The 10,238-nt window shown below is 39.3% G+C and overlaps 1 pseudogene; it reads right to left on the bottom strand.

The window, feature by feature from the left end:
* Positions 1-572: 572 nt before the first annotated feature.
* Positions 573-2,637, bottom strand: LOC127428878 (thioredoxin reductase 1, cytoplasmic-like; annotated as a pseudogene).
* Between the last annotated feature and the right edge of the window lie 7,601 nt (positions 2,638-10,238).

Raw genomic sequence — 10,238 nt, forward strand, 5'->3', positions numbered from 1 at the left:
ACACCTGTGACTGAGGTTGTGTACATAGTTTTATAAAGTTCTTGAATAGAATTAATTAAACAGCAGTAACATAGAAATGTTTGAGTTGTTGCTGAGCAACATTAATAACAGTATGAACTTTGTCCTTTAAAGATGATCGTTAGAAAGCAAAAAGGAGAACAAATTCTGAGATGAAATGACATAATCCAGTAAGTAAATAAACAGCAAATATCAAACAAATACAAACAAAAATGCATTTATATTTGAGTGAAATTTCCAAACAGAAACATTAAATCTAGTGATGATGCAAACATATATATATAAAAATATGAACATACATCTTATTGATATTTCTAAGTGCTTCGTTAGGCATCACAAACTACAAACAAGTTTGTGTTTACATTTTAGAGACAGGCCATAATATAGTTAAATACTTTTAGGAGAAAAGCATCTACATGAGGCATTTGGTTTGCACTTCAGTTCATTTATCTTAATTCCTCGACCATTAAATTGGAAAATAATGAGATCTAAATCTTTGCAAGAAAGATCTTATTATTTTCTCTGATGCCTTTCGATGACCTGAGATTACTAGACTGAGACTTGAGTGATTGTATGCTGAAAGGAGGGATAAATCACCAGAATAAACTAGCATTGTGCAGTTTAAACTAGTACCGAAAGCCTGTTAAACGAGCAGGGTTTAACCTCAGCAGCCCGCCTGAGTGATGTCACCACCAGAGCTCTTGATGACCTCCATAGTGGTGAAGATCTCAGCACAGGTAGGGTGTATCCCAATGGTGCTGTCCAGCTGATCTTTGGTAATTCCACATTTCATGGCTGATCCGAAGCCCTGGGTCACTTCTCCAGCATTAGGACCCAGATAGTGAAAGCCATCACATGGTCATTGTCAAGTTTATTGCAGATGATTTTGGCGTAGCATCTGTTGCTGTCCCGGGCTGGGAACGGTGAACTCCAGAGGCCAGAACAGACTGTGATACACCTCGATGTTCTCCTGTCCGTAGATCTCAATGGATTTCTCCTCGGCGTGACCACAGCTGCCATATTTCATAGGAGTGAAGACGGTGGTGGGAACGTTCACATAGTCGCACTTCACAGAGGATCCAGTGAACAGTCGGCGAGCCAGCAGTCTTCCGGCCTGTATGGCCACAGGCATGAGCTCCCACTTCCCCTCTAGAATGTCACCAATGGCATAGATGTTAGGGACATTTGTCTGCTCCTCATCATTCACTGGGATCTTTCCATTCTTTGCATTGACTTTAACTCCAGCCTTATCCATACCGATCTTTCCTGTACAGGCATCATGAACAACTGTGATCAACACAGTGCTGTATTCTTCTTCAAAGATCTCATCGCTCTCGGTGGATTTGGCGGTCACCTTCAGTCGACCTGGGGTTCCAGCTTCCAGCTCCTCTAGCTTGACAGGAATGAACTTCCTGAGGAATTTGACCCCGTGCCTCTCCATGTAATCTCCTGCACGATTGGCCATGTCCTGATTAAAGCCACGCAGCAGAATGGAGCGAACCATGACGGTGACGTCGAGACCCAAACTGGCCAGGAACCCCCCACACTCCAGAGCCACATATGATGACCTGACCACCACGGTCTTCCCAGGACAGTAGGGTAATGAAAACAGGTCATCACTGGTTATGCAGTATTCTTTGTCTCCTGGGATGTTCAGGTAATGAGGTCTCTCGCCTGTCGCCAGAACAAACTTGGCTGCCGTGTAGAACGTCCCTTTATTACGCTTGTTTGTCACCTTGATCTTGTGTGGCTCCACAAACTCAGCGTAAGCGTTGAAGTAATTAATATTCTTGTCTCGCAAGGAAACTCTGTAGCCCCAGTTCAATGAACTGATGTAGTTATTCACTGCTGTCTTCATCGTCTCCCAGTTGTGAGTCACTTGTTCACCGAATTCCCAGCCAAACTTGCGAGCATCCTGCATGGCTGTTCCCAGCAAGGCCGTCTGATGCATCAGTTTCTTAGGAATACAGCTCACGTTCACACTCGTGCCACCCAGACTCCAGGTTGTGCCCTTGGGCGTGGGAACGACAAAATCCAGAACCATGACCTTCTTCCCCAAAACAGCTGCTTTCTTTGAGCAAGCCAGCCTTCCAGATCTGCCTCCATTGACGATGAGATCGTAGTTGTACGCCTCACTCCCATCACCCAACAGCTGTTGCAGGATGCCATCTTTGTGTGCCTTCATGGTGTTCTTACAGCCTCCGATATGCTTCTTGTTGATGAAAACATTGGAGACTGTTTTCTGCCCCGTCATCTCATATAGTAAGTCCTGGTAGTTGGACCCATCCTCCATCTGGTCCAGCTCTATAGTATGACATTTTACATTCAGCTCTTTAAACAGTTCCTTCACCTTCACGCAGTATGGACAGAAGCTCTTACTAAACACCAGCACCTGACTGGAATCGATCAGCTCTTTGATTTTAGATTTGATCAGCTCGCGACCCACGTCATTCTCGACGGGCGGCATGATGATCAATACCTTATCGCTGTTCGATATTCCACGCTCTTCTGCTTCCTGAGGTGATGATTGTGACTAAAGTGAGTCTCGATCTCAATAAAAAAATCATGACCTAACAGTAAATGCGTTAAACGGACGTGACCGCTGTGTTTATAATCACTTTATTCTTTTTGATCCTTCGGTGTGTCTCGCGCTGCAGGTGAATGACCCAGAAATGTATTCTTGACATTTTCTCAACCAACTTCTTGAGGTATCACCCTGGGATACTTTTTAAACAGTATTGAAGGAGTTCCCATCTATATGCTGGGCACTTATTGGCTGCTTTTCTTTATTATTTGGTCCAAGTCATCAATTTAATAAACTTTTTTTTTAATTAAATTTTAGATTTATAATGAATTAAATTAATATGGTGGCACAATTATATTTTTGTCTACAAAACAAATTTCAAACATTTAAGCATACGCCTTCAGATCAAAAGATTTTTAAGATCATGAGAAACATTTAGGTCAAGTGTTTCAAAACTTTTGACCGGTAGTGTACATATATACAGTATATATACACACACACACATACATACACATACATATATACATACATACACACATACACACACATATATATATACATACATATACACACACACACACATACATACATACACACACACATACACACACATGTTGGATGTGTTGGATAATAAAAAGACTAAGCTGTGTATTGCACATTAATTATTGCTCAAAGGGTCAGTTTTAACTGTTCATGAGATGGATAGCCTGGGGGAAAAAACTGTTCCTGTGCCTGACGGTACTGGTGCACAGAGCTCTGAAGCATCGGCCAGAAGGCAACAGTTCAAAAAGGTAGTGGGCAGGGTGAGTGGGGTCCAGAGTGATTTTTCCAGCCTTTTTCATCACTCTGGAAGTGTATAGTTCTTTAAGGGAGGGCAGGGGGCAACCAATAATCCTCTCAGCAGTCCGAACTGTCCTTTGTAATCTTCTGATATCCGATTTCATAGCTGAACCAAACCAGACAGTTATAGAAGTGCAGAGGGCAGACTCAATAACTGCTGAGTAGAACTGTATCAGTACATGCACATTACCAGCTACGACAATTCACGTTGGATCATAATTTCTTTTTTTCTAGTAAGACCTTTGATATTAGGGTAAAAATCACGTTCTTGATAATCATTTTTGTATTGTTTTCCTGTAAAAATATCTAAAAATCCTTAAAACAAGATCAATTAGATTGATCTTGTTTTAGAAACAACACTGCATAAGATATTTAGGTTTTTCAGAGAATATATTTTTAACGTGTATTTTGTCTTACTGTACTGGTAGAGATTTTATAGTCAAAACAAGTGAAAAAAATCTACCAGTGCTGAAGAAGTAATCCAAAGTATTTAGAAGACGTTACTGCCCTTGAGTAATCTAGTGGAGTACATTACAAGTTACATTTTACAGCATGTATTCTTTAATCTGTAGTGGAATACATTTCAGAAGTAACCCTCCCAACCCTGTCTATTTACTAACTTTAGTAGTGTAATACTAATACAAGCGATCACGGAGTGCTGATGAATATAAACTGAGTGATACTGACTCAGTGTCACCAACTGGCTCATATAACACACAAAAATGTTCTTTTGCCTTCACCTGGTGGCTAAAATATGTAATTTCACAAAAGTTTATGTAAAGAGACAGATGGCTCTTAACAAATTTGCACTGCTCTTACACTTTAGTTTAGAATGGAACGAACACAAGCGGAGTGATACACACAGTGAAGCGTCCAAGTGCTGATAGTGTGAGACCATCAGTACTCATAGAACATCTCTTGTCCAATCAGATTAGAGGACCAGAACTAACTGTTGTATATTGTAGAATATACTGTATATACTTTGATTTAATGATTGTGTATCTCTACACCATATATGAGGTTAAATAATAAAAAAGTATGAATGTAATTCATAAAGTAATTATACTTTTTTTACAGTGCACTTTACAAAGCTTTTGAATCTTATTTTTTACTCTTAGTGTTTAGTATTTTTGTGTGTAATTGGCCATAATGCAAAAATGTGCTAACCTTTAACATTGTTAGCATTATTAACATTATGTCCGAACGTTTATTCCATGGAATTCACACAATATTCACAGTGGTAAGAGTTTTACCAACAGGTTTAAAAAATATATTAAATGCTAATGTTTGTTGCCATGTCTATCACAAAGAAGAACAGTTCTGCTTCCTAGGAGTGAGATTAATCCTTAGTTTCTATGAGGAGACATCAAGACACTAAATAGCATACTTCACCCTGATCAGAGCCACAACAGCACAGATGGTCTGGAAAATCCATAGAAAAATGTACTGGAACCAGACAGATGAAAATTATAGGAACTACCAGCCACAATAATAATAAGAAAAAAAGGAGTAGTTGTTTTAGGCAAAGGGTTTTTAAAATAGTGGACTAAAACACAGTGTAGAGAAGGTCAATTCAAGAACAGCGGTTCAGACAAGTTCATTTTAAATCAATAGATAGGACAAGTTAAAAACAGAATATTTAAAAGACCTCAAGAGGTCAAATGATGGGAAAGGTGCAGTATTTTTTTCATGCTTCTTTACTTGGCAATAATGATTTTTGTAATGTGCTTTATCATATGTGAATTAAGTATAACAAACTAAAACAGTATTAACATTAAAATTATTTTCATTCCATGATGTTTTCCTTAGAAAAAGTTCAGTTTATTTGATCTAACCATCATAATACACCTTATGTGATCATATTAGAATATTAATTATCTGTTATTATACCCAGTATCTTTATGTTTGATCCGACGAAAAAGAGAAATTGTTTTAACATACTGACCTTGATTTCAAGAGCAATAATTGGAAATATTGTGCTTGGAAAAATATTCTCAGACATGTTTACATCATTGACCACTTAAAATGACAGATGATATATGGCAACTACAGGTGCATCTCAATAAATTAGAATGTCGTGGAAAAGTTCATTTATTTCAGTAATTCAACTCAAATTGTGAAACTCGTGTATTAAATAAATTCAATGCACACAGACTGAAGTAGTTTAAGTCTTTGGTTCTTTTAATTGTGATGATTTTGGCTCACATTTAACAAAAACCCACCAATTCACTATCTCAAAAAATTAGAATACATCATAAGACCAATAAGAAAAACATTTTTAGTGAATTGTTGGCCTTCTGGAAAGTATGTTCATTTACTGTATATGTACTCAATACTTGGTAGGGGCTCCTTTTGCTTTAATTACTGCCTCAATTTGGTGTGGCATGGAGGTGATCAGTTTGTGGCACTGCTGAGGTGGTATGGAAGCCCAGGTTTCTTTGACAGTGGCCTTCAGCTCATCTGCATTTTTTTGGTCTCTTGTTTCTCATTTTCCTCTTGACAATACCCCATAGATTCTCTATGGGGTTCAGGTCTGGTGAGTTTGCTGGCCAGTCAAGCACACCAACACCATGGTCATTTAACCAACTTTTGGTGCTTTTGGCAGTGTGGGCAGGTGCCAAATCCTGCTGGAAAATGAAATCAGCATCTTTAAAAAGCTGGTCAGCAGAAGGAAGCATGAAGTGCTCCAAAATTTCTTGGTAAACGGGTGCAGTGACTTTGGTTTTCAAAAAACACAATGGACCAACACCAGCAGATGACATTGCACCCCAAATCATCACAGACTGTGGAAACTTAACACTGGACTTCAAGCAACTTGGGCTATGAGCTTCTCCACCCTTCCTCCAGACTCTAGGACCTTGGTTTCCAAATGAAATACAAAACTTGCTCTCATCTGAAAAGAGGACTTTGGAACACTGGGCAACAGTCCAGTTCTTCTTCTCCTTAGCCCAGGTAAGACGCCTCTGACGTTGTCTGTGGTTCAGGAGTGGCTTAACAAGAGGAATACTGTAGCCAAATTCCTTGACATGTCTGTGTGTGGTGGCTCTTGATGCCTTGACCCCAGCCTCAGTCCATTCCTTGTGAAGTTCACCCAAATTCTTGAATCGATTTTGCTGGACAATCATAAGGCTGCGGTTCTCTCGGTTGGTTGTGCATCTTTTTCTTCAACACCTTTTCCTTCCACTCAACTTTCTGTTAACATGCTTGGATACAGCACTCTGTGAACAGCCAGCTTCTTTGGCAATGAATGTTTGTGGCTTACCCTCCTTGTGAAGGGTGTCAATGATTGTCTTCTGGACAACTGTCAGATCAGCAGTCTTCCACATGATTGTGTAGCCTAGTGAACCAAACTGAGAGACCATTTTGAAGGCTCAGGAAACCTTTGCAGGTGTTTTGAGTTGATTAGCTGATTGGCATGTCACCATATTCTAATTTTTTGAGATAGTGAATTGGTGGGTTTTTGTTAAATGTGAGCCAAAATCATCACAATTAAAAGAACCAAAGACTTAAACTACTTCAGTCTGTGTGCACTGAATTTATTTAATACACGAGTTTCACAATTTGAGTTGAATTACTGAAATAAATGAACTTTTCCACGACATTCTAATTTATTGAGATGCACCTGTATGTAGAAAGAGCAGAGTTTTTATGGTGGCTACAGCGGGCCATTTGTGCACCTCAGTGACTGACAGAGCAGGGTGGCAAAACTTGTAGCTGAACAGAAATGGAGCAGCTGTAGAACTCTTTAGCACACGATGCATCCCTGATACATGTTTGCTTTTAAAACAGTTATAGCATAACAAAGAAGAAACCAAACTTTACTAAAAAGCTAAATTATTCAAAAGACAGTGTAAAATAGATAGATAGATAGATAGATAGATTGACCTTTTAAACATGATAAGAAACTCAAATAGCTTTGTAAACAGTAAAGGTATACTGACTGTGTGATAAGAATGTCACAATTCTCACGCAAACATATACATTATGTAACAAGCATCAAACTGGTGGAACTTTAGGTACTTAAGCACAGGAACTTCCATCCCAATGCAGCAATAGTTTTTCAATGTGGGTTGCCAAACATTTCCAAACAGCTGAGAAAGAGATCTCTCACCTCATGTGGGCAAAAGCGGGGTCATCACTTTCCTTATTTTAGCATCTGGCCTAGAGTTGAAACAGGTACGCTATAGAGGGGGAAACTGCTATTTTGTTTTTGTCAATATTGGATCAGTGGTGGTTAAGTTGACCAATGAGGGGCAATTAATTTGAAACAAGGTTTGTATAAACAGCTGCTTATTACAAAGACAGACTTTGAGCCATGTCTTTGGATTTGATATGGAAAGCTATTGACTTAAAGATGATAAAGATATTGATTTAATGTTGACTTAAAAATGTAGGAAGATTTTCTAGCATGAAAGTCTACACCTTTTTATAATTTCTCATAACATTTTGAACAATATTGACAATTACAATTTAAGTCTACTATTAGACTTCATAAAGAAACTTTTCTGAACAGAATTTAAAGTAAAAAAGAAACTCACATACAAAAAAGAAAGATGTTGCCAGCAGACACCATGTTTGTCTACATGAACAATAAATCTACAAGGCACAGTTTGGAACCTATACGTGTGGCCTCCGAACGGAGCACATCGGACGAGCCAAAATTGGCTCAGTCTTTCATGAATACTGGAGGCTGGCTTGTCATTTAAACTACATTAAACCTATAAAAGGCTACGTGCCTAAGGTTTTATCAATGCCTTCCCTTCAGGGGTTAGGTGGTTTGTTTGCACGCCTGTTTTTTTTCCACCATTTAATTCAGATGAAGAGCAATCTATGCATATGTTACGCATGATGAGGGCATTTCATACATGTGCTGAGCGCACCTATCAGCTTAGGCTGTCAGATTAGTTCTTTATTTGTTATGGAGGATGCACAAAAAAAATGTCCGTCTCCAAATAAAGGCTCTCTCACTGGATCATTGATGCGATCGCCTTCACTTATGAATCACAGGGCGCAAATTGACCTATGGCCGTGCACAAATGGTGTGTCCTTACAGGACATATATTTGGCAGCAGGATGGTCCTCGCAAAACACATTTGTGAGATTTATAACCTGGACATGGCGTTCATCTCCTCACAAGTCCTCTATGTATAGAGTGCTTCTTACATTCAAGCGGGTGAGCCCAAGCCCTTATTATGGGTGGGCCACCAACTATAATCAACACAGCCGCCTGATTACGTGCTGTTGAACTGCCTGTTGCCCAAACAAACTTGTGCCCTTTTTAAGTACAGGCTTCCCTGTCATTTTACACAACCGCATACAGACAGTTGTAAATTTCCATACTTGAAAGTACTTTCATTGTAATACAACTTCCTTCCTGACTGGGCTCGTGAAGGGGTTAATTCATACTAATATGACTATATAGTTCATATATCCATTCTAAGTGCTCCCCTCCTGGCTCACCATGAGGGTTATTCACTTGCGGTATACTCAGGTCGTTGCCGTCCCGCAGGACTGCAGCGTCATGCTCTTTCAATAAGTACTCCCATAAGAAATAAAACCTACTTTTCCAACTATGTTGTGAGAGGGTTAATAAACCATACTGTGTATGTCTATATGGTTCATATAAATTCCAGACTGCATTCATTTCCAACTGGCATCTGCCATGTGGGACTATTCATATACACTTTAATATGACTTATAAATCATCAGCCTGTGCCTCCTTATAATATCTATATTTAGTGTTATAACTCTGGGAGTGTAATGTCATGTAGGGCGGCGTGATGGGATTCTGTTCCCCATAGTGCTTACGGCAATGTCGAGTGAACTAAATTGATAGGGAACATCTGTAACTTCGGTTCCCTGAGATGAAGGGAACGAGATACTGCCAAAGCTGGTCTCACTACTACTTCAGAGTTTCATAATCGAGTGACTCACTCTTGTCCCTCAGTCAGAAAATTCTGAAGAAATGGTTACTGTGCACCCGCTTATATCCACAGTTTTCCTGAGCAACCACTGGGCGCAGCCATGATGATTCTAATTGCCTATTTTGTGATTCTGGTCTCGAGACACAGTGTAAAAACTACCGAAACGAGCGATTCAGATGGAGAACAACAACAATTTAAGTGTTATTTTGAGTAAAAATTTATTTCAGGCTCAACTTGTGCAGTTGTTGGCTGTCATAACAACTCAAAGTAGTTAATGATATCAACAAAACAAACCTCGGACCGTCACTTCATGACATCTACATAGTCAGGTGAGGCACTGTCAAAAAACGGTCATCTCGACTCTGTTAAGTATCGGCATTTTAAAGCCACGTGTTTTTGAAAATGTTTACAAATGTAATACTTTAAACATCACATTACCCACTAAGAATATATGGTGCTGACAGCGAAAACACTGGAGACCGGAAATTGAAAACAGGGAACGTGGAACACTTCCACGTTCAGGAAAAAGGTGGATAGGCCTGATGCACACCTAAAGGGGCGGGGCTCAGACACCAATCAAAGGATCGGCGTGATTGTATTAGGGTCAACAAGGTCGTGTAAGGACACTTCTCCATAGTACTTAAGGCAATGTCTCGTTCCCTTCATCTCAGAGAATCGAGGTTACGTGTGTAACCGGAGACGTTTCTAAAATACCTTAGTTATGACTACAATTATTGTTTCTATTGTAAAGCCATAATAAATTAACATGGAAATTTATTTAGAATCTTTCTGTCATTGTATTTAATTTAATTTTTGATAACAGTGGTGGCTATGGTTATGGTTACCATGGGTTTTTTAAAGGACACATTTCACAAAAATATTTATGTCTTGAGCATTTGAAACCGGAAGTTTTACACTGACACTTCCCGGAA

Source organism: Myxocyprinus asiaticus, chromosome 38, assembly GCF_019703515.2.
Source record: "Myxocyprinus asiaticus isolate MX2 ecotype Aquarium Trade chromosome 38, UBuf_Myxa_2, whole genome shotgun sequence".
NCBI classification, from domain to species: Eukaryota; Metazoa; Chordata; class Actinopteri; order Cypriniformes; family Catostomidae; genus Myxocyprinus; species Myxocyprinus asiaticus.